Source organism: Leptonychotes weddellii, chromosome 6, assembly GCF_054177405.1.
Source record: "Leptonychotes weddellii isolate Sample4059 chromosome 6, ASM5417740v2, whole genome shotgun sequence".
NCBI lineage: Eukaryota > Metazoa > Chordata > Mammalia > Carnivora > Phocidae > Leptonychotes > Leptonychotes weddellii.
Window position 1 is genome coordinate 5959799 of NC_138374.1, and position 6000 is coordinate 5965798.

Below are 6000 nucleotides of genomic sequence, written 5' to 3' on the forward strand. Positions count from 1 at the left end.
TGGTACACATGGTGTGAGGGACTTAGTGGGAGATGGGGCATAGGAAGGAGGGCAATTGGTTCTTTCTAGGTTAATAACTAGACCATTCTTATTTCTTTTTTTAAAAGAATTTATTTGAGGAGAGAGAGAGAAAGAGAGAGAGAGAATGAACAGGGGAGGGGCAGAGAGAGAAGCAGCCTCCCCGCTGAGCAGGGAGCCCAACTCGGGGGTCTATCTCAGGACCCTGGGATCATGATAATGACCTGAGCTGAAGGCAGACGCTTAACCGACTGAGCCACCCAGGCACCCCTAGACAAAACTGGATTTCTAGAAGCATGGCTATGAAAAAGAAACTCCAGACCATAATAAGGAAACCAAAAGAAATCAAGGTGGGCTTAATGAAAGTTAGCAGAAATCACGAACACTCAGGGAGCTGCCTAAAATAAAGTGGACTCTGGGTCCACTAGGCAGGCAACACATTTTCTAAACCTAGAAATGAGCTTGTTTGCGACTCCCCGCTACATACAATGTAAGATAAGCCATAGTCCTTTTCCACTGAGTTCTGAGAAGGTACAGTTTTTGCCTCTGAAATTAATACATGGGCAGAAAATTCCTACTGTTGCTTCCATGTGAAGGATAGCAAAGAAGATGGTGAGCTTGGTGAAATGTTCACATTTTGTAAATGAAACAGAACAGTAACTTGATTTTTCAGAAGAATAAGATTTTCATTACAAATGTAAGCACTGTTATGTTAGAAAATTCAAACAGTAGTAAAATGCAAAAAGGCAAGAAAGTGCGTTATCCTATTACCCAAAGAACATAATTTTTAATATTTTAATGTCATATAATGATTTTAAAACGTGTTTTCAAACTGAATCACTTCAACTGTTTATCCCTGCACCTCTTCCCCTGGCCCCATTCATTGTGCTTCTCAAGGAGTTTTGACATTAAATATTTATATCTCTATTGACTTTAAGAATCATTCTCCTTTGAACTCAGATTTCAGGTGGAATACAGGAAATCATCTTGATATTAAATGAGAGGTAAAGTTTATTTTCAGATATGCATGAAACCACTTCTGTGCCTATTTTTGGGGGAGGGGATTGGCAGGGTCTGGGGAAAACTATAAATGGAGTTCTGCATAGCATATAGCGAAATATCTCAAGTTATATATTAAGCTAACAAATTATTAAATAAAATACATTCTATCCTCCTCCCTTGACTATACACCTTTAACACAGCCACCCTTGGCAACTATTAAAATACTTTTTTTTCCCCAATTTTCGGGGGAAGGGGAAACGGGAGAGGGAGAGAGAGAACCTTAAGCAGGCTCCATGCCCAGCAGAGCCTGATGTGGAGCTCGATCTCACAACCCTGAGATCATGACCTGAGCCGAAATCAAGAGTTGGATGCTTAATCGACTCAGCCACCCAGGCGCCCCTAAAATACATTTTATCCTCTCATCTTTCTGACAGATGCCCCTTGGCCACCCCTTGGGCATGGGGGTGGATACACCAGGTCCTTTGGGGGACAGGCTTGGGAATCAGCCTCCATGGGCCCCAGAGCAGGCTTGGAGCCTTCAGAGCAGGCTCCCTGGAGCTCCAGGTGGGCCCACTCCCTCTGGGGAGGGGTGTAGCCAGAGGACGGCCAGAGCAGGTGCCTCTCTGGTCCTGATCTGAGTGAGTCATTCCATATTTCCTCTGTGCAGGTGGTGTGCTGGACTCTTGGGACTCACAGGTGAGTAAAAACAGTCTAGTGGGGGCATGCAGAAACTTGCAGGTAATACCCCCAAAACACAAACTTGCCACTATGAATTGACCCAGCCAGGAAAGTCAGGGAAGAAGTAACTAGGCCAAAGTGGGGAGAGGAGAGAATTCCAGGCAGAGGGAAAAGCATAGGCAAAGTCCTGGTAGCAGTGGGGAGCACAGCCAGGGCGAGGCACGGGAAGACGGTGGTGAGGTTGGGGCAGAAGCCCGGGGAGCTTGAGGTGGCAGGTGGGACTGGAGAGACAGGTGAGTCTTGACCAGGAAGGGCCTCCGTGGCCTCGTTAAGAATTTTCTGTGTATCGGGCGCCTGGGTGGCTCAGTTGGTTGAGCGGCTGCCTTCGGCTCAGGTCATGATCCTGGAGTCCCAGGATCGAGTCCCGCATCGGGCTCCCTGCTCGGCGGGGAGTCTGCTTCTCCCTCTGACCCTCCTCCCTCTCATGCTCTCTGTCTCTCATTCTCGCTCTCTCAAATAAATAAATAAAATCTTTAAAAAAAAAAAAAAAGAATTTTCTGTGTATCCTCAGTGAAAGGCTTTGAGCTCAGCTGACAGAAATTAAACCACCACGCTTTCCAATGCAGATGAGAACCTTAAGAATGAAATCACACCAGCGGTGAACTAAACTGAGAAAAAAACACCTTCCGGCAACCTTGCATATGACGTTTGTCACTGTAAACAGGCTTGTCATGCACAAATCACCTGCTACAACAAAGAGGATTATGGGTGAGTTGGTTGCCATCGCACGAGATCTTTTTGTGCTTAGGAGTTTAAATCAGGTGGTTACTTGCACACCATTTTCTAGGGTGTATTTGTAAATATATCTTGCTGTTATATTTTATGCTTCAGTTAATTCAGTTGAGATCTAATTTAGTTGACATCTAAAAATAAAATCAATTTTCAGACAAAATACCCATAAAATAAGTGAAATGCTATAATAGGTTTCAAGAAATTAAAATGTAATATATTTAGGCTTCTAAAGGAATTTCATGTAGAATAGTGGATACTGTAGATGTATTTTTTTTTTTCTGAATCTCTGTCAATTACATGATAATGAATGTTGCTACTATATATTCAGCAATTTATTGCTTGGAGGAGTTTGTCATGAAGAATGAAATTTTTGTTGGGGTTTCCTTTACAATGTCAAAGAGCTTAAATATGAATACTTTGTGTGTTGATGTTCAGCTGTAATTAAGCCATGACAATGATTATTACTTTGGGTATAAACACTATCAAATTTTCATTGGGCAAGTTCTTTGTTAGTTAATGTTGAGTTATGTTCTGTTTATTATCCTGTTTGCTTATGTTTCCTGTCATTTTCCAGTTGTCTGCTTGAATCTTCTTTTTTAATAGTGAGTTAGCAACTGATAATGTGTATTGATTTCAGTTTTGCTTCTAATTTACATTTTTATCTCTTTGGTTGATGTATTTGGCTTAATCATTTTATTTTTATAAGCAGTTGTACAATTTGTTAACTAGATGATTAAATTTGGCTTCTAAAGAGAGTTTGTTTTAGAAAATGGTCCCTGAAATAAATTAGCATTTGGCATTTCCAACATATCAAAGGGACTGGTCTCTCAAAGATAACTAAAAACATAACTCTAAATTCTTAAAAGTGGATTCCTAATTTTGAAACCTTGGACTATATAGAGCCATATATTCCAGTAGGTGGTGCAAATCGACTCCATTTCAAATGGAAATGTAATTTAAAATTGCGATGTAACTATTTTCACTATAAAAATAATATTTCAACATGTTTTCTCAACTGCAAAATTATTTTCCTCTATTTCTAAAGGAAGCTCGATTTACTCTCTCTGTGCTCATTTTTCTTATATTTTATTCCCCAGGTACCATTACAAGGATCATCGTCACAGGAGAGATGAGAGGGGAAATGGGGGCGGGAATACAAAAACTGGGGAGACCTGCTAAAAATTGGAATACAAAGGAAAGTCATTGGCTTCTGTGCTCAGTTCTACTAGAAGAGGAACATAACATCGGCATCAGCAACATTCCTAGTTTTTATGTCCACAGGATGAGCTGGACACCATGTTTTGCATTTTATAAAAATTAAGGATATTTTTTTTTTTTTTAAGATTTTATTTATTTGCGAGAGAGAGAATGAGAGACAGAGAGCATGAGAGGGAGGAGGGTCAGAGGGAGAAGCAGACTCCCTGCCGAGCAGGGAGCCCGATGCGGGACTCGATCCCGGGACTCCAGGATCATGACCTGAGCCGAAGGCAGTCGCTTAACCAACTGAGCCACCCAGGCACCCCAAAATTAAGGATATTTTATTCCTAGGAATCTGATATTCACATACTAGCACATAAAATATGTAGACAAGGAAATTCAGTGCAGCATCTTTTGAAAATTAGTTAGCACTTTGATCACCGTGATGCATGTGTCCGAGGGGCAGCGCAGTAGGCTGACTGAGAGCAGGACTCCAGAGGCACTTGCCTCTTGGTGATAGGAGGATTAAAGAACATATACACAAAATATCTAAAGCACTCTGGGCACACAATAAGCAGCACTATGTGAATGTTCGTGTGATCCTTTTAAAAGTAAAACGGCGCAACTAAGACTTTAATGACCAGCAGCTGTCTCTTGCCACATCCCTCCCCTCCCCACAGCATCACCTCCTCCTGGCAAGCACTCACCACTCAGCTGTTTCTTCTGCTAGTTACCACCATAACTTCGAATATTATTCTTATACTGCTATTTCTCTTCAACCTTTTTTTTTAGTGGCATTAAGCCACTAAAAGCAGCTGTTCCTTGATGTATCCATTTTTTACGCTATCTTTTGATTTCCAGACGTGGTAAATCAGACAGGTGAGGACATCATTAAAGCCAACTCTCTACCTTTCCATACACACACTCCCCATCACCTCTCCCACATAGTTTCTTGGTTTTGCTTTGTTTTGTTTTGTTTCAATTTTGTTTTAAGCAGGCTCGGTGCCCAGCGTGGAGCCCAACATGGGGCTTGAACTTGCAGCCCTGAGATCAAGACCTGAGTTGAGATCAAGAGTCGGACACTTAACTGACTGAGCCACCCAGATGCCCCCACCCAGCTTTGAATAATTAAAAAAAAAACCAAAACAGTGTTTCCTTTATCATAACGTTACAAATATTGTTAACTACTGAGGCAGACATGCTCTAGTCCCTCATCTCTTTTCTGGAATACTCGTCATTTTTTTTTTCTGGAATTAACAACAGCATTGATTTTATATTTGCCAGTTTGCTATGTGTCATCCTTACATTCCCTTAATGCTCTGATCCATGTTCACCAATGACAAGTCCCATTTGGGCAGGCCCGGGAGAGTTTTGTTGTGTTTGGTTTGGTCTTTTCTGTTTTTCTTCCTTTTCCAGAACGCGGTACCCTCCTGCTGCAGCCTGGACTGGATGTCTTCTTGTACCACTGTATCCTGTGGCTTCCCTTTCCCACCATCCTGAGCCTTCTTTTCTTTCCAGTGCTTTTTCCTGCATCCCATCTTTGTTGTTTGAAGCACGTCTTTCGTTAGCTTCCTGAGAAAAGGTACATGGGAGATAAAAATGTTGACTCCTCTCCTATGTTAAAAATATTTTCTCCTGCCCTCACTATTTTGGTAGATCGTTTGGCTGGGAATAGGAATGTGGATTGAAAATCACTTTTACTCAATATCCAATAAAGTATCTTTGTTATTGGTTTTCTCTTTAAGTGTTGCTATTGAGGGATCTTATTCTACTAGGATTCTTTTTGTTGTTCTATTTTGAAAATTTTCAAACCTACTATAAAAACCGAAGAATGGAACTGTGAATACTTGAATACTCCACACCTAGTCTCACTATGGTTAACATTTTGCCACACTGGCTCCGTCTGATTTCTTCTCCCCACCCCGACCCTGTCTGCCTATTTGTCTATGTGTATATGTATGTATCTATCCATCTATCTGTGCGTACATTCACACACATATATCTGTATGCGTATAATTCCTTTGTTGGCCCTTTAAAAGGCCCAGCTATTCTCGATGCCTCAGCATCCCCTTAGAGGGATGAGGATATTTGCCTATATTTTTACACAATACTATTATCACAGCAAGATATTTAACACTGATACAATAAAGCCCAATATAGAGTCCATATTTGAATTTCCCCAACATTCTCAACTTATCTTTTATAGCTGCCTTTTTTCTTTCTCTTGTCCAGGACAGAATCAAGGCTCCCACGTCGCATTTATTCATGGTAGTGGACACAGTCTGTCCCTGCCTGTGTCCTGAGACCAATCAG